Raw genomic sequence first — 19124 nt, forward strand, 5'->3', positions numbered from 1 at the left:
ACTCCGGTACACGATAAGGTCTCAGTCTCACTATGGTGACTATACGATGATCAGTTAAATTAGTCTTCCCTGGTAAGGAGGAGAATATGTGCGAAAACCTTTGTAATAAGCTAGACAACTCATTCCTTTGGACAGGCGTTAAGTCTGAGTTGATGTTTAGACCTTCTAAACCTGTTTTCTCATTTAATTGCGGAAAATGTTCTTTTGAAGTTACATCCAGAGATATCATGGCCATCGTTTGTACTGGAGGTATCCATTTTTTAAGTAAATTGACATGATATGTTTGATAAGGAATCTTACTGCCCGTCTCTTTCACTCTGTAAGTTAATGGTCCTAACACTTCTTGAATCTCATAAGGACATTTCCATGTAGCCAACATTTTGTTTTCTGAAGTAGGTACTAATACTAGCACTTGTTCTCCTTTCTTGAAAGTATGTAACTTTGTTTTCTGATTGTAGTATCTCTCTTGTCTTATTTGAGTCTGAAGGAGATTGTCCCTGGCAATACTTTGTAGTTTTTCAACACTTTCTTGCAACTGAGAGGCATACTCTGTCAATGTTACTTCCCGATCTGGTTGCTCCTCCCAACTTTCTTTTAATATGTCCAACAGAGTACGAATGGGTCTTCCGAACAGTAACTCAAAGGGTGAAAACCCTGTCGATGACTGAGGAGTGTTCCTTAGCGTCATTAAAATCCACGGTAAAACTCTATTCCAGTCTTTATTCTCTGGGGAGGTCATTTTTTTCAGCATTTGCTTGATGGTTTGATTGTAACGTTCCACTAATCCATCAGTCTGTGGGTGGTATACAGCTGTTTTCAGATGTTCTATTTTTAGCATTTCACAGACTTGTTGGAGAACACTGGACATGAAATATGACCCACGATCGGTGACAATCTCCCTGGGTATCCCAACTCGACCAATAAAAGGTGTTAGTGCGTCACAAATCTGTTGGGTATTTGTTGCTTTTAAGGGAAACGCCTCGGGGTATCTGGTGGCATAGCCCACCACCACAAGAATGCATTTGTGACCCCTCCTGGTTGGTTCCAAAGGCCCCACCATATCGATTCCTATTCTACTAAATTGTTCCAAGACTAGTGGCATAGGCTGAAGGGGCGCTTTTCTCACATTGGCTCGGTTTTTCAGCTGACAGTCCTCGCATGATTGACAGAACCTAGCCACCTGCTGGTACACTCCTGGCCAATAGGACCTATCCAGAATCTTTTTAGTTGTCTTCTCCGTTCCTAGGTGTCCTTCACCAACTTGAAGGTGAGCCACTTCTAGTACAGTCTTATAGTATTTCCTGGGTATTAGTAACTGTTTCAGGCCTTCTCCACTTCTGGACTTGCTTAATTGGTAGAACAATCCATTCTCCTTTATGAACCGTGGTCCCTGTCCTGTTGGCTCTTCTAGGGCACAATTTCTGGCATATTGCAGCAAGGGATCTAGCTCTTGCGCAGTCCTAAAGCTGTCTCCGTCTTCCTCTAGCCTCCAATCGACTGCTACAGGGAAAACGTTTTTAGCTCCCCAATCTTTCTTCAGTAACCGCTTGAACTTCCTACTTTTCTGTGTCTTCAGAGATAGGCTAGGTATTTCTTCTCTACGGAAAGGGGCCGTTTCTAACAAGCTCTTCTCAATTTTATGAACTAATTTAGAGAATTTTGGTATGTCCGACCCAACTAGCAGTGGTTTAGGTAAACGGGGTAATGCCGCTGCTGTCGCCCCCATTGTCTCCCCGACCAACTTAATTTGTATTTCCTTAGAGGGATAAACCTTTACATCCCCATGGACACACCGGATAGGAATATTCCCTGAAGAATGATAATCTTCACCTACCAGCTCGGATGTCACCGCTGTCTGTAGGCTTCCTGAGTCAATTAATACGGTGGTGGGTTTTCCATCCACCTCTGCCTCGCACGTATACAGGTATTGCGACTGCCTCCCAGATATCTGTTCCGGGGTCTCACTTTCCTTTAGGGATTCAAAAGCCCCACATCCATTGGTTCAGCTTTTGGTTTCTTCTGACAAAATCTCGCGAGATGTCCCCAGTTGCCACAGTCAAAATATTGTGGACCCCTCGGTGCAGGAGGAGCTTGACGGTAATTTATAGGACCCTCACTGTTGGGTCTGGAACGTATATTTTCTCCTTCTGGTTTTCGTAGCATTGAGTGTGGCCATTTTGGCTGTGCCGTCGACTTATTCATCAAATAGGGAGGTTTATAGGTCGTCGTATAGGTCAACACCTTGCCTTGTCCAGCTTTTTGATATGCTGACGCTACCTCTACAGCCTCACTTAATGACAACCTGGGATGTTGTTTGACCCATCTCTGTACCGTACCAGGTAGAGCTTCAATGAACTGTTCCAAGACCACCTTTTCAGTTATCTCAGCAGGAGAGGACATACTAGGTTGTAACCATTTCTCCGCCAACTCTTTTACTCTGTAAAACAGCTGTCTCTGGGTTTCTTCCCCCTTCAGTTTGACTTCTCTAAACTTGGCTCGACACGTTTCCTCGTCGTGTCCCATTCGCTCCAACACGACCTTCTTCATGTCCCCATAGTTGGTGTCCCCCGCAGGGTTTGCAGTCTGGTATGCACACTGCATTTCACTGGTCTTTAATGGTGCGATGTAATGACACCATCTCTCGGCAGGCCACTGGGCATTACGAGCTACTCTTTCAAAATTCACGAAAAAGTGTCCTGGATCCTCACCAGCCGAATACTTCTGCAATACTGAGGTAGGGACCTGAGGATTGTTTCTGACGTTCGTCATTTCGAGTAATTGAGACTGCTGCATCTCTAAGGCTTGCTGAAACGCTAATCTGTCGGCCTGAGCTTGTTGGGTCTGCATTTGCAAGGCTTGTTGTGCTAGCTGTGTCTTAGTGTCTTAATAAGGTCCTCCATGGCGTTCTCAGTATCCCACTGCTAACACCAAAATGTGATAATTCAGCTAAATGAACTTGAAGGTCAAAGGAGACTTAGCCAATGAGTAGTTTGTATGGACTAAAAGAGAGCCCAATTCATTTATTAACCATTTTTCATCTTTTATCTCTAGATATACTGAAAAGGATACGTCTTCTCATCGCCTTGGAATCTTCATGGAAGGTTTAATGACTGCAGACAAAACAGGTAAGTTCTTTGTGGTCTTAAAACTTTTTATATTGTTCTTTCTCCTTTACTGTCTATGTTTCTCTCTTTATTCTCTTCCAAGTATCTTCAACACCGGTTCTTCTTCTTTCCTGTTGTCTACTACTCATCTCTGTATTTCCCCTTCTCTTGTCTTGAAACAACTTGTCAGAAAAAAGTCTCACTCTCTTTGTTTCTATACTTCTTGTATATGCTTCTGTTTTAAATATCACAGCAGTGCTTCACCAAGGGATCTGAAGCATAAGGTCTTGGTGGTGACTTGTTTTTATCTACTTTCAAGCTCTGAGTTTTCCTGCTCTTTACAAGAAACTTTTTCTCGGAACTTCTCTTTCTCTCTCTCTCTGTTTCGTTAGCTCTCTGTCCCTTAACTTGTTCCCGGGAGGCCGTTTTCTAACACAGCCTTCACTCCAGCTGCTCTTCAGACACTCTCGATCATTCGTTTGATCAATAACGGTCTTTCATGTTTCCCTTAGATTTACGCTCTTACGAACTACTTTCTCCCTCTCCATTAACGTGACTCAGATGACACGCCTCCACATCCTTCACTCGTCTCATGAATACTTTACAGTTTCTGGTGCAGCGTAGTATCCGATTCCTCTTTGCTTCCAACCTCACCAGAGACTTCGGTTCTGCCTCTTTCCTTCGTCACTGTGCAACGGCGCTCCTCCTTCTTCTTCGGGATACTGACAACGATCGTTCCCCTTTCGCTGGCACAGCGCAACGGCGCTAGTTAATTATTTCCTTAGGACGAGCGACAACGGTCGCCTTATTCTAATTACTTGTAGTCAAGCGTAACGGCGCTGCTTTTCCTGCTACACACACAGCGAGCGCAACGGTGCTGCCTTTCCTGCTGCTCACACGGCGACCACGATCGTTGTTAACCCTTCAACCAGACAAATTAGTATTGTAGTCCGCGTAACGGCGTAGACCTAACATTTCAATCCACTTCACATGTTGTCAGATGTTCGCCTCAGTAAGCCCAGCTGAAACCGTTGGGCTCGACCTCCTCCTCGTCAGCCCTGGTTTCCTAGGATAGCAAAAATACAGATCTCATTAGAGGAAAGTGCATACAGGTATTACTTCCTGCATCTATATCCATGCTTTAATAGGGCTTCCCCACTGTACAGAACATTTGTAGAAACACGAACAACCCATCACCTTGTCACAGGTTGTAAATAGTCAGTGGAAAGGGTATGAGTCTGTTTAGTACTTTTGCATTTGTAGGTTGTCTGATGAAGAGTGAGTGTGGTGTTAAATTGCAAGATTTTTAGTAGTGAGGTGTCGGTAATGTATACCTCCATAGACTCCGAATTCCCTGACCATCGAGTTAACAACAAGACACCTTGAAATTCAGGCATGGCCGCAAATAACTTTCTCTTTCAATAAGTCTTCCCTGAATAGTCAGGTGTAGTCATGGTGTAGTCAGGGAATAAACAAAAGTTCTTAGCTATGACATGTATTAATTGCATGGATTCATGCCAGAAAGTTAGCTCAGCATGTTTAGTGTTGATGCTAAGCTCTGTGTGTGACCTGTAGGTTGCAGGTTTCTTTCCAGGCAGGGTTGACTCAATCGTTCATCCTTCCCATGTTCCTAAAATAAGTACCAATTTTGTTTGGGTAATGATAATTGTATAAGGCACTTTGGATGAAAGTGCTATACACACTACTCACTTTCCTCCCTGTATGTTGGCTGCTCGCACCTTATTCTATGTTTAGTTCGGGTGCTCTCTTGTACTCGATACCCTGGCGACCCGCCCAGCCCATCCTCTCGGCTAATCCATCTCTGATCCTCAGTGTCTTATTTCAGACTTATGCCCAGTGGACGCTCCTGTTACTCTCTGTGTGGGTCGGGCCAACCTTCTGCCTCTTCTAACTCTATGTAGCTACGCATGCATGCCAAGTACTGTCATGATGCCTACCTCTAAGGAGCCAGGCCGGGCCCAGCAACCCAGAGGCAGACATCATTTTCCCCAGGGAAGTCTCAGCGGGCCCAAGTCGGGGCCCTTTGGACTCAGTCCTGGCGCCTTAGGCGCCAGGCTCATAGCAGACCCCAGTCCTGGCGCCTTAGGCGCCAGGCTCATAGAAGAGGATATGTGTTTAAGTGCTTGGGTGCACACTTACCTGATGCAGACCTTGCTGCTTCATCCAGGCCCTCTTGAGGCCTGAATGGGACTACTTAACCTGTAGGACTACTTCACCACCCGGGTGTGGTCGGGGAAGGATACATACCTGATTGGTGGAAGGATACATACCAGGAACTTCTTCCAAGGCTATTTAAACCCCACCCGAACAGCCACACATGCTTCGCGTTGTTCTGCACCTAGCAGCTGGACGCTCACCGTGTAAGCTCCTGCATCCTGACTTCAGCCACGCCTGCCAGCACCCTGGAACACCTGCAAGGGGAGAAAGGAAGAGAATAGGAGAAGAAAAGCCCTTACCTGCTAAATCTGTATCCCGGAGTCATTTCTCCAACGGCCCTGAAAAGGAAGACATCATTTTAAAGGCATTTCGTTTCGATCGCTGCAGCGCTGCATTTTACTCACCTTTGCAAGGCGCTTCCATCTTCAGCACCGATCTTCCGGATTCAGCTACGCCCCGGTGCCTAGAGGAAAAAAGACAAGAACAAAGGTGAGAGGGAGAAAAGGAATAAGGAAAGCTCAGTTTCCTTTTAAGTCTTACCTGTTGGATTACTCCCACTGCATTTCGGGTCCTGCCGCTTCCTGGCATCTCCGGACCCCGGCCCCTATGGGGAAAAAAGACAAAGACATTGAATGAGCGAATGCAAAGACATTACCTGAGCGCTCATCCAGAACTGTTTCACTTCGGGTCGGCGCCATATCTCCGGCACTCCAAACCCCGGCCCCTAAGGGGAAAAAGACATAAGCATTAGCGCTTGCTGCAATTAGACAACGAACATTATTATTAAGCTTGAACTTTTGAACAGAACTTTTACAGCGCCTTACCTGAACAGTCAAGCTTACCTGAACTCCCATCAATCCTCAATCCAGTGAAGTAACTGGGTTTCAACGCGCCCCTGCATCAGAAGCAGGATGGAGAGCTCATCCTTCCAAACCCTAAGGTGAGGCTTCACGGGGAATCGTGGAGGAGGTATCGTGGAGGGTTGGAAGGGAGTGGGAGGCTTGAGCATTGTTCCACAGTTGGTAATACTCCCTTTTCACGCACAGGAGGGTATCCAACGAGCCAGGGAAGCCAGAATAGAGGGGCCCTTCCTGTCCATCTTCAGAGTTCTGCGCCTTCGACGCCGCGCCTCCGTGGGAACCAGGTGAGCGTTACAAGTACTGCCGTCCTCAACAGTGTCTTTCAGAACGTTGTAGCATGTGCACCCCTTGTAATGCCACCTCCTCCAGTCCTGTACCTACCAAAGCAATATCTGGCGGTAGTGACCATGCTATTTCGATAAACTCAAGTAGCCCTCACACACCGAGTTACGCCATGTTGTCATGTCAGCCCTGGATTTCGTAGCCTGCCACAGTAATCTTCTAATTACCGGCTCTATTCTCGTCCAGTTTTGGAATTGAAGGAATGTTTTCTTTTTTTGTTTTAACACTCTTTTTTATTAGTGGTCCAGAAGATACATAACACAATTACAGCTTTGCCTTAAAGCTAGAAATAAACATGACAAAAAGAAAATCGGTACAGATATCATACATCTCATCAAGGTGGTACACTTACACAGCTTCATCTTCATCGGAGATCATATCACATAGAAACATTCTGAAGGGTCCCCAAATATCTTTAGGTCTACTAGCCGATGGGCGGGTGAGGACAAATTGTTCTTCAGCCACATTCACGTATGTCAATTCCCGGAGGAACTGCTTTACAGTGGGTGGCGCAGCACTTTTCCATTGTTGTAGTATACATTTTTTGGCAACTGCGCACAAGGCATTAAATAATCTTCTGTTTTTTTCAGAGCACTTGCCTATATCTCCGAATAAATATTTCTGTGGGGTCAATGCCGGGGGGATTTGTGTAACCTCCTCAAGGAACTCTGCCACCTCCCTCCAGAAGCCAGTCACCACCGGACAGCTCCAGTACATGTGGAATGAACCAGCCTGATCGGCATTACATTTGGGACATTTGCCTGGACTGTCGGGAGCAAACTTTGCTATCTTGGCCGGAGTGTAATGCAATCTGTTTATAATTTTGAATTGTATAAGGCGTAGCCCAGCGTTCAGGGAAACCCTCTTGGTAAGGGAACAGTACCTTTCCCAGGTCTTATCGTCTATGGGGATTTGGAGGTCACTCTCCCATTTACCTTTGATCAGGTTGGTCAAGGGTGTGTGCCTGTATTGCATTGTATAGACTGGACACCCCCAGTTGGTCGCCCGCTGTTATCATCTGTACGCATGGGTGAGTAGGGGGTTCATCAGGGAAGGACGCCCAGCATTTCTGGAAGGCCGTCCTCATACGATAGTACTGTAGTGTCCTAAGAGGGCCCCCATGATCAGCTGAAGGGTCGCAAACTTCCCATCTATAAACAAATCTCCCAGTCTCATTTCTCCCATGGGATCCCAGGCCTCTCGTAGGCTAGTGCCATGTGTTGGTGTCATGTCAGGGTAGTTCCAGAGGGAAACCTCAGGGTTGTATGGGGCCAGTACTCCCAGTCTTTTAAATATAGCCTTCCATGCGCCAATTGTACAGCTCACCGGATTGAAGTCACATGAGTCCCTGTAGTTTGCATCAAAGATTACGGACTGTATGTTTGTGGGGGAAGTGGTGAGCTCCTCTACCTCCACATGTGGGGAACCCTCATCCTTGGAATACCAATATTTCGAAAACTGTGCCTGGGACACATAATAGTAAAGTTCAAAGTTGGGTGCTGCTAAGCCGCCTGTGGAGTACGGTTCAGTCAGTTTTTCCCACCCTATTCTTGGAGTCTTCCCATTCCAAAGAAAGGTCGTCGCCATGGATTTGAGGTTATTAAAGAAGAGTCCCCCCGGCCATATCGGGATGTTCACGAATAAGTATAGCAATTTGGGCAGGACTATCATTTTTAGGACTGCTACCCTACCATGCAGACATCGGCAAGCGGTCCCATAACAGCAACTTGGTCTTCAAGGCCTGCAGTGTGGCATCGTAGTTGTCTATGTACAACGTGTGTTTCCCACGTGAGACAAGTATCCTCAGATATCGTATGGACACCCCAGACCACTTCAAACCACACAAGGAGTCGGGACGGCTGGTTGACGTTGTGAGTGGGAAAACCTCTGACTTGTCTCTGTTTATAGAGTATCCCGAGTGTGCGGTGAACTCTTGAATCTCAGCCATAATGGGTGCCAAGTTGTTTTCCGGTTCACGAATATATAAAAGCGTGTCGTCCGCATATAGCGAGATAAGCTGGGTAGCCCTCTTAAGGTTGATGCCCCTGTTAGAATGTCACAGTCGGATCACTATAGCCATTGGCTCTATTGTCAAGGCAAATAGTATGGGCGAGAATGGGCAGCCTTGCCTGGTGCCCCTTCCCAATAAGAACAAATCCGAAATTGACTGGTTGGTCAATACCCGCGCCCCAGGTTCCGTGTAGAGTAATTTCACATAACTAATGAAGTTAGGGACAACACCAAATGCCTCGAGCACTGCCAGCAAGTAGGCCCATGACACAGAATCGAAGGCCTTTTCCCCGTCTAATGATACGGCCACAGCGTTTCTGCCCGGGTCTATTTGGGCCATAATACCAAAGAGCCTACGGAGGTTAAGAGCCGTAGATCTAGTGGGGATAAACCCATTCTGGTCAGGGTGTACAAGTGTAGGAACGGCCGGCAGAAGCCTGCTGGCCAGTACTTTGGCAAATATCTTAGCATCTGTGTTGATCAGAGATTTAGGCCCCAAATGACGACGTGTCCTGCGGCGGGCGGCGCGGTTTGGGGAGAACAGTTATAAGGGCCACTCTCATGGACGGGGGCAGTATTTTGCATTGGAGGGATTCCTCCCAAACCTGCAATAACAATGAAACAAGTTCTGCACTAAACTCCTTGTAAAACTCGACTCCCAGGCCGTCTAGCCCTGGGGCTTTATTGGATGCCAAGTCCTTAATCGCCTCAGTGAGCTCGTCAGTAGTGAGAGGTTGGTCCATTGCCCTGATTTCCGTGATCGTCTTAGTGTCTCTGTTAGTATACAGTTGTTGGTAAAATTTTGCAAACTCAGCATTTATCCCACTCTCATTCAGCACAACCTCACCGCCAGGCGTTTGTATATTAGTAATTCAATTTGGGTGCCTGTCCTGTGTCAGTAATTTAGACAGTGTCCTACCCGCTTTGTTACCTTCCCCATATTTACGGGCTTGGACCGGGGCCGCCATATATTGTACTTCCCTAGCAGCTAGTCTGCCAAATTCCTGGAGGTGTTGTTGTATTCCAGCTAGTATGGCCTTATCATGTGTACGAGCGTACTCGTCCTCAAGTTTCCCCAACTCTTTCTCAATTTGGGTAAGGTCAGCCCTAACCCCTTTCAGAAGACCCACAGATTTGGATAGAAGCGTCCCCCTAGCCCAAGGGATTCCCATACCGTGGAACATCTATCAACATCTATCAACCGAGCCCACATTGATTTCGAGGAACTCTGCAATTTCGGTGTGTAACCCCTCCACCATCCCAGGGTCACTCAGCAACTCCCCAGGCATCCTCCATCTTCTGGGAGATCTAGGGCAGTTTTGAATTGCAACCTCAAGTGTTATCGGGGAGTGGTCAGACAGTGTACGAGGAAGTATCTCACACAACTTTGTTACAGCAACAAGGTTCGGGAAACAAACCAATAATCAATTCTTGACTCGGAATCGTGGACCGTAGAGTAGTATGTGTAGGCCTTCCCTTTCGGGTGCATCACTCGCCAGGCGTCATCGAGGGAGAGCTGGGAAAGGACATGTCGCAAGGTTAGAACAGCCCTACTTGGTGCTCTAACAATCGTGCTGGATCTGTCCAGTTTGGGGTCCATAGCGATGTTGAAGTCACCACCCCAGACTATAATGGGAATATCAATGGCAGATGGCAGTTGGTATATATTAGTATAAAATGCGGGGTCATCTATGTTTGGGCCATATGTATTTACCAGTAGCATCCGCTGACCCGCAATCGAGCCCCACACCAGAGCGTATCTACCAAGGGGATCTAACTTATGGCCATGGGGGCAAAATCCCAGATTTGGATGTATGAGCGTGGCAACACCCCTGGACTGAGATGAGTAATTTATACAAAACCTGGATTTGCCCCAGCCGGGAAGTATGCACTCATTGCCAGTATCAACCTATGTGTTTCTTGCAACATAACAATTTGAGCGCCATGTCTGACAACATAATTTCCAACCTTTTTAGTCTTTGACCGATTGTTCAGACCCCTTACATTCCATGACAGCAGTTTAACCCTTAATGCGTGGTCCAAGTCTTACGTAGAAATGTTCGAGTAGCATCTCCAACCTCTTGGATGTATCCTTCAAATAGCAAGAGCTGTGTCAGAATCTCACAGACCACTTGTTTAACCAATAAACTATAAACAGATCTCCCGGTAGTCCTCCCAGGGCAAGGTGCCATACTGTGGGGGGACTTACCCAATTCAAACCATGGGATATCGCATTTACAACAACTCAATCCAAACTCCCCATCCCGCCCACCACCCTCATCGTCTCCCACAGCTTGACGATGTCTATCCCTTAACTTGTGGATAATTCCCAGGGTAGTCACGTTGCCTCACATGACCGCCATCCCCGGCTCACATCCATCAGCAATTACAGAAGATGGCCATCTTTTGTATCAATTTACCCAGGGCCCTGAAGTAGGGCCCCCACCAGTTGCAACCGGATCCGTAGAGTGTTCAAGTCTTAGTCTGCCGGCCGGGGTCCGTTGTTCGGCACAGGTCGTTCCCCCCTTGGAGGGAGGGGAATAGAGGACTCAATGTAAGACTGGGCTTCAGACGGGTTTTCAAAAAAGTGTGCTCTTCCTGCATGTTGTATTCTCATTTTGGCTGGGAAAATCAAGGCGCACGGGATCTGTCGTGCTCTTAGGAGTTTCTTAACCGATTCATAAGAGCACATATGTGCCTGGACAGAGTCAGAGAAATCTGGGTATACATGTATACGGTTCCCCTCATATTGCAATGTACCGGCCTCACGTGCCAACCGAAGGATTGTATCCCTGTCTCTGTAATTCAGCAGGCGGGCAATGATTGTACATGGCAGGCCTCCTGGTTTGGGTATTGGTGCTAGAGTACGATGCGCCCTCTCCACCAGGAAATGTTCAGAGAGCGATTCGGGCCCGAACAGGGTTTTGAAAAGTTCCTCCACATGTTTCTCCATCTGGCCCCTGCTGAAGGATTCCGCCATTCCGACCATGCGGACATTGTTCCTCCTCGACCTGGATTCGAGGTCTTCACATTTGCTCTGCAGTTTGTTCATCGTGTCTCTGATGTAGGATATATCTCGACTGTGGTGGGCAATGGTATCTTCATTCACACTTATCCTACTCTCCGTCTCCGTGCCGATAGTGGCAACTATTTCGTCCAGCTTAGTGTTCACTGCAAGGAATCCGTTTTGTACTAGTGTGGTCAATTTATCTTCTCTGTCCGCCACGTCTTGCTCATCCTGAGCACCCTCGTCCGGATGCGTGTCCACCGCCACAGCGTGACTGGCCGTGTTGGTAAACGTGTCCATAGGGCCCTTCTTCCTGCCAGCGGGGGTTTTGGCCCTGTTCGACTTACTTGGTTCCCCCATATCCACGGCGAGTCGCGTGTGAATATTGAGTATGCCCAAAGAGCTCATGAGGGTCCAACCTCGGACCGTGGGCCGGGGTCAGCGCCCCTCCAAGTGTCAAGATCCGTAAAGGAGAACCACGAGGTTCGGCCAGGCCTGCAGGGCGTAGCAAGAAGGGCCGTGTAGCCGCAATATGGCGGCGGCGAGGCTCCACCTCAATCCAAATTGAGCCGAGCACGTAGAGCTGCCCGGTATGTTCCAATCGGCCTCACAGAGTGTTTACGGGCCCAAAAGAGGTGGGAAGGGACCAGGAGGACCACAGCCACAGTTTAGCGGATCTTGATGAAATGTTTGCCTGGGGCATGCAGCGTAAAAATGCGCTTAATGTGATGAAACACGGCAGGACAGGGACACCGCGTCCACCCTCCCACCGCTCGTTGGCCGCTTACTTTTTTGTCCAGCTATGCCATCCTGCGGGTCTTTGCGTGGGCAGAGGCACGATACTCCGGGATCAAGGGGAGGCGAGTGTCAAGCAGGTCGGCGCAGGGGGCAGATTAAAGCTGGGGCTTCCACAGGGTCGACAGGCGCCTCCAACCACCACCTCGTGAAGAGAGCAGACCTGACAGCGGGGCCGGGCGCGGGCCTCCAGCATAGACTCCGCCCACTCGCGGCCCTCAGCGCTCAGCATCCACACCCTCCGGTTGAATTCCTCTGGTGCCGCGCGTCTGCCCGACACCGATGCTCGCGTCGGTGGATTTGTTGACAGCCAGAACTCAGGAGTCCAGAACCGCAGCGGGCCTGGATTTTCATAAGTCGTGGATACGTTCACCGGCAACCGCTACAGCAAGTTTCAGCCCTCTAGACGGCCTATGAACGGATCTTCAAGCGCAGGATCTTGAGGTGATGGAGGAGTGACGGGTTTAGGCGGCCATCTTCTATGTGCGCAACACCGCCCCCCCCGAAGGAATGTTTTCTAACACACAGGGACATCTGGGCAAGGAAATCCTCTTAAATAGGACACTGAACCCACCTGCACAGGGAAAGTTCATCCATTACTGAACATCATTTTCACATCACCTTACTTCCTGGACATAGGTAGCCTCCAAGGAAGCTGTGCTACCACCCCTTTTTCATACATCTGAGTAATGCATGGATCCTGCTTCAATCTTAAATGAGTTACCATTAAATGGGACTACCAGTGCATTGATTTTTTGGACCTCCATATCTACAGATCAGGGAACAAATTGAAAACAGAGCTCTACTGTAAACCTACGGATAGAAATAGCCTGCGTCACTTCAACAGCTACCACTCTGATGGCTTGAAATACAATCTGCCCTATGGGCAGTTCCTGTGAATCAGGAACTGCACGGACACTGAGAAATTCCAGACACAGGCATGAGACCTACAAAGTAGACTAAAGAACAGGGGTTACCCACTCAGGGCGATCAAGAATGCTAAGAAAAGAGCAACCAATACACCTAGAGATATCTGTCTCACCACAAAACCAAAGACCAACTTGAACAGAACTGTCTGCGTCACCACTTTCAGCACCCTGAGTAACTTGGTTACAAAGACAATCAAGAAGCATTGGCATTTGATTAAGAATCCAGGAAGCCTAAGCAAAAAAATATTTTTTGCATTTAAGAAAAATCCAAACCTCAAACAATCTTTGGTTCATACGTTTTTGGAACACACTCGACTTACCAACACATTGTGGAACCTGCCCCAGTAAAAGGACATTTCAAATGTGGGCATTGTTTGACCTGTAATTTCATCGAGATGAAAAACGTTTTTGAATACAAAAATATCAAATGGGAGTTGCAAGACCACACAAATTGCAATAGCAAACGAGGCATTTATATCATTGAGTGCCCGTGCAAACTCCTTTACGTTGGTAAAACTATCTGAATGATCAAAACCAGGATCTCCGAACATTGTTCTTGTATCAAGAATAAAGTGGCTGGAAAACCCCTTGTAGACACTACACCCGCAAAAAGCACACTAACAGGGACCTCAAATGGTTTGTGCTGCAGCAGCTGTCCCCGAAACGCAGGGGAGGAGACATTGACAAAGCCCTAACCCAACCTGAACAAAAGTGGGTACATAAGGAGGGACTCAACATATCCATCGAGTGGAAGACATTCCTCTAACACTGACGCTGTCTTCCTAACATGCACCACCTATGGGTCTCCCACATAATGTACAATGTTATGGGCATCAACAAGGCCATACCATCTCCTGGTAACAAAGATTCTGGGTCAATAATGCTGAAATGTATGACTTCTACTGTCACTGCTGTGATTGACACCAGCTGTCATGTACATAGGGGTCTGTGCAATATTGAATGTACCCTTATCAGTGTTACTCTATATATGTTGGTGTAATATCAAGATATGATATGAGCTAATATGTAATCAGGGCACTGTCTAATATCAAATGGCACCCTTCTTTCGTATGTACACTAATTTGCACTGTTCCATACAGAAAATACGCGGTTAATGCCGCTCTGCCCACTATAGTAACCGATGTCTAACTCTACATTCCCCTACATTGTCTTGACTTGTCAAAAGCACCTTTGTAATCAGTGTCTAAGCTGATGTATAACACCTATACGCATCACTGGCACAGCACCCGGCGCTACACCTCGTTGCCTTGGCAACCCGTGATCGCAAATTGATTTTACATTTTTTCATGATGATTATTCCGGTCTGTGACCATGCAATCAAGGCTCTATCTACCATGTAATCAAGGCTCTGTGTAATATCTAATGGTACCCTTCTTGTGTCTATACACTTATTCGCACTGTCCCATACAGAAGATACGCGGTGGCCGCCGCTCTACCCACTCAAGTAACTGCTGTATAACTCTAACTTTATACTCCCTCATTCTGTTTCAATTTCTAGGAAATAGATTTCCACATAGACATGTGGCAACATGGCCGCCGCTATAAGTATAGCGGTTACCATAACTACAACACAAATCTGTCTCGCAGTTGGCCAGAGGCTCCGTTTCCCTGCAGACCCGACTCATTCACCAGCGCTAGGTAAGGCAACCGTTGTAATATATTGACTGCTCTTGCCTGTAATAATAAATGACCACAGGGACGGTTCTCTAACTAGGTCACAATGTTATGGTACACTATCGCGCCCACATTGTTCCAACTTAACATAGGGTCTCTCGTTTGTGTGTCCCTCTACATAGGTGTGATCCTGTGGACACACTACAATCATTTACCACGATGTGCGGAGTGTTTCTCCACATCAGCGAATAATCCATTTAACTGCGGTGCCGTTCGAGTTGGTAACGCAGAGTGTGGGCCTCATTACAACTCAGGCGGTAAGGGGTTTACGGCGCCGTAAACAGCGCCGACCCTTACCGCCTGAGTACGAGGTCCCTTAGCGCCATGGCGGATTTAACACCTGCTTTTAGCAGGTGTTAAAATCCATGGCGCTAAGGGACCATGGAGTTAATTACGCCACCGTAATTAACGCCTTCCCCACTCCCATTATGCCCTATGGGGCAAAAATGGGAATGGGGAAGGGTAAATGGGGATTGGGGACTTACCGCCCCGCCAAACTCGGAATGGGGCGGTAAGTCCGCCAACCACCATGGCGTAAACGTAGTTTACGCCATGGTGGTAAAGTCACGGCCCAGGCGGTAACTTACCGCCTGTGTCGTAATGAGGCCCTGTAACTTTGTAGAGGGATTGCGTTTTCTGCACTCCCGTCCCTATATGCTGGTGCACGAAAGTACCCTGAATATAACAACGGTTCCCTCATGCCTGGTGCGACCCTGCATACGCACAGAAACTGAGCACGCTGATGCACAGCGCTGATTACCACACCACCATTGTAGGACTGGTATCCACGTATTAGGTAAGATCAAAACTGACCTCTCAGCACATTCTAAGTCGTCTGTATTGTGCACTCTTAGGCCACATCCAGCACAGTTGTAATTACAGCTTTGATCTTTTTAACCGATTTGACCTGCTGTATTGGATCAGCACCCAGCACGTGTCAAGGATCTATTGAAATAGTCCCTACGTTCTTTCACTACTTACCTTGGTACCCATATATCACGGTAAGGATCTGCAGACTAGTCTCCTTGGGAGACCTTTGTTAAAAATGTAGCATTCATTGCTTATTCAAGTCAATAACATCTGTATTTTGAGATTCCAATACACACTCTTCTTAGCCCTTCTGTCTAATTTGGTTGACAGAACCCGCAGGAAGCTCCCACAAGCACTTATCTCATCCTGATGAAGGCCTACCCAAGAACAGCTGCAAATGCAGCACTTTAAGGCCAAAACACAGATGTGCTGATCATATGATTCGTTGCACTTGAGCACTATGTACTGTTTTGTTTTAAAATGTATTACCCATGTGACCCTTTGAGTTTTCAAGGGATTGTACTTGTCAATTAATCAAATGATCCATGACATTGTATTTGTAAGAATTGTGTCTTTTGTTGATCGCTTCTGTATAAACACTGAGCATCCTGCGGTGATGTATAGTAAAACCTCTGTATAACCAGCAAACACTGTGGAATTTGTTGTATTTCCAACAGGAGTGTATATTCTAGGTCTCTCTGACCCTGTTCACTTTATCTTATTGAATGCAGTTCCACAGAGAGCAACCGCTGAAGTAACATGGACCCCGAAAAGGATAGATGGGTCCCACATGATTGGACATCCTGAGTGCCACCCTAACTCTGTTAGAATATTCATAATCCTTGGGACAGTGCATTATGGATTACAACTGTACCGTAAATTAGCAAATCATCTGAGCAAGGGAAATCCCCTCTTCTGAGCCCCCATCAGTGGATCCTTACTGATCCATTCCACCAGAGCTCAATGATCAAGGCAAATAGCAGCAGGGATAATGGACATCCCTGTGTTCTGCTCCAGACAAGGCTGATGTAGCGCACAAACCTTTCCTTTGCCCTTATCATTGCAATGTGGTCTTTATATTGGAGTCTTACCAGCCTCAAAATATCATCTCAGAATCCCACTGACATCAATAGCGACAACCTATAGGTTTGTTCGACTAAAGCAAAGGCTTTCCCCTGAAGATATTAGCATCTGCAGAACCAGGGAAACATCAAACTGCTACAGATGAAGGCACATGTATTATTACGGAATGACCCTGCTCTGATCCAGGTGCAGCAAATCGCCCATCATTCCAAATAAACAGTTTACAAGTGCTCCCGCCAATATCTTGATTAATGGGGAATGTAAGCCGATAGGAGGCACACTCATCCAGAGATTTCCATGGCTGTTTGTTTTATTTATTTATTTATGACATTTATATAACGCCCAAAACCGGGGGTATCAGAGTGTTCATTACATAGCAGAATACAGTTACACAATGGACTTGGTTATTAGCACAATTTGAAAAGCCATATTAACAGGAAGTTTTCAAGTGCATGTTAAACGTTGCTTTGATGATATCTGTTGGCAGAGTTCATTGCTCCTTGCTTTCTTTGAGCTGGTCTTGCATAGATCTTCCAGAGTAGACATTTTTCAACATCTTCCGGAGGTACACTAGGGACCAACTGGGCACAGTTCTCTTCCTTCCTTACACCTGATCTATTGCAGTAACCAACTCTGCTATAGGACTACAAATCATTTTCTTTATGTGCCTGATCATCTTTTAATTGGCAGATCTTTCGTATACTCTCAGACCTCAATGCATTTACGGACTCTGGGTGATTTACAATTCCATGCCATTTTGAAAGGATTTCATGAATGGAGTTAGGACAAGAAGAGTACACTCGTTCTGCTCGGTTCCCTGCTTGGTACAGGGAAGCTGCCAGCATCTCCTTCCCTATCTAATTTTGATGAGGGCAGAGAAACCTTTATCCCCATGGATTCACAGCTGCTTTTCACACCTGTGCAATAAGGCAAAATTGATAGGGATGGATAGAAATGCTACCTCGTATGAATGTACACGGCAGACTGCATTGATCCTTTTTTCCATCCAGGGTGGAAGCAAGTATGGGAACTAAGAAATACCCAGATTCTCATACCCTATTACCACCTTACAAGAAACGTTTTAATGCTTGAAGAAAAGATTATGAGGAGGCTAAATAAAGACTTAACCCTGGGAAATGACCTTAGCAAGAAGTATGTAAGGATTTGTAAACAAAATGATATCTTCTGTAACTCTGTAACCTAGCAAGCTTAAGTAACTAAACCACCACTGTATCTGATGTCATCTGTGCAACCTTGTAACCATGCAACTTGTGTATCTGTGTAACCGTTATACCCCAGTATGGAACCTGTAACACCACCTTTGTTTACTGCCAAGAACAGCGCCTAGATGCCTTCGGGCTTGGTGCACTATATGAATTGAAAACTAAATAAATTAATAAAATGAATAATTGCTGGATGAAACAACAGAGGTGTTAATGAATCTGCGTGATTGTACTGATATCCAAAATGCCTAAGGAACAAATAATTGAAAAATGTTTGGGGGATATATCAATCATATGATATCTATTTTGAATCCCACGGCAGAACGCATCTAGTTGGAAATCTTTAAGGGACATTTGGAACAACTAATTTTTTGAGATCTTATTTTGCATATGAAAATCTCCCCAATTGGACAAAGTACTTTAATAAGGTCGATCTAGAGAACAGAATCTTAAAATTATGGATGGTTCAGTATGAGACCCCCTGAGGGGCCAACTATACCACCCTTCGGAGACGACTTTGGTGGTCCTTTGGAGGAGCATGTATGATTGGGCGGGATTAAGAAATAGAACCTTTTTTACTGTATTATATCAAAGGTCACTAAGTTGGAAAGCTGAGCATATTGGCAGAATAGAATAGCAAACAAGAAGACTCTTTAGATCAATACACAATCTTCCTAGATATTTGTGCAACCTAAATATTACAGGTACAAAATTAGACAAATAAATTGTCCAGTTCCACAGGTGGCCACAGTTTGCATCAAAGGCCAACTATGTAATTGCAGGAGAATCACAAGACAACTCACGTGCCGAAAAATGTGATTCAAATGGATTTATTGTACAACATAAATAGGCCCAAACTTTGAGATGATCTGTGTAACTGGGTGAAGGAATTTTGAAGGGAGATAAAAGGGAGACATTTCAGCTTTATTTCAGACCATAGCCCATCAGTCAGTCCTGGGATTCTCTGAGTGCCACCTATTGGTGGTCCAACAAAGGTCCCTCACAGTCAACAGGGTTGGAGGTCTAATGCCCAAGCCTCTTCTCCTTGACACCTGGCAACAACTGGGCTCTTTTCACCTGCCCTCCTG

The sequence above is a fragment of the Ambystoma mexicanum genome, chromosome 3q (genome assembly GCF_040938575.1).
Source record: "Ambystoma mexicanum isolate Mex_15411 chromosome 3q, UKY_AmexF1_1, whole genome shotgun sequence".
Lineage (NCBI taxonomy): Eukaryota > Metazoa > Chordata > Amphibia > Caudata > Ambystomatidae > Ambystoma > Ambystoma mexicanum.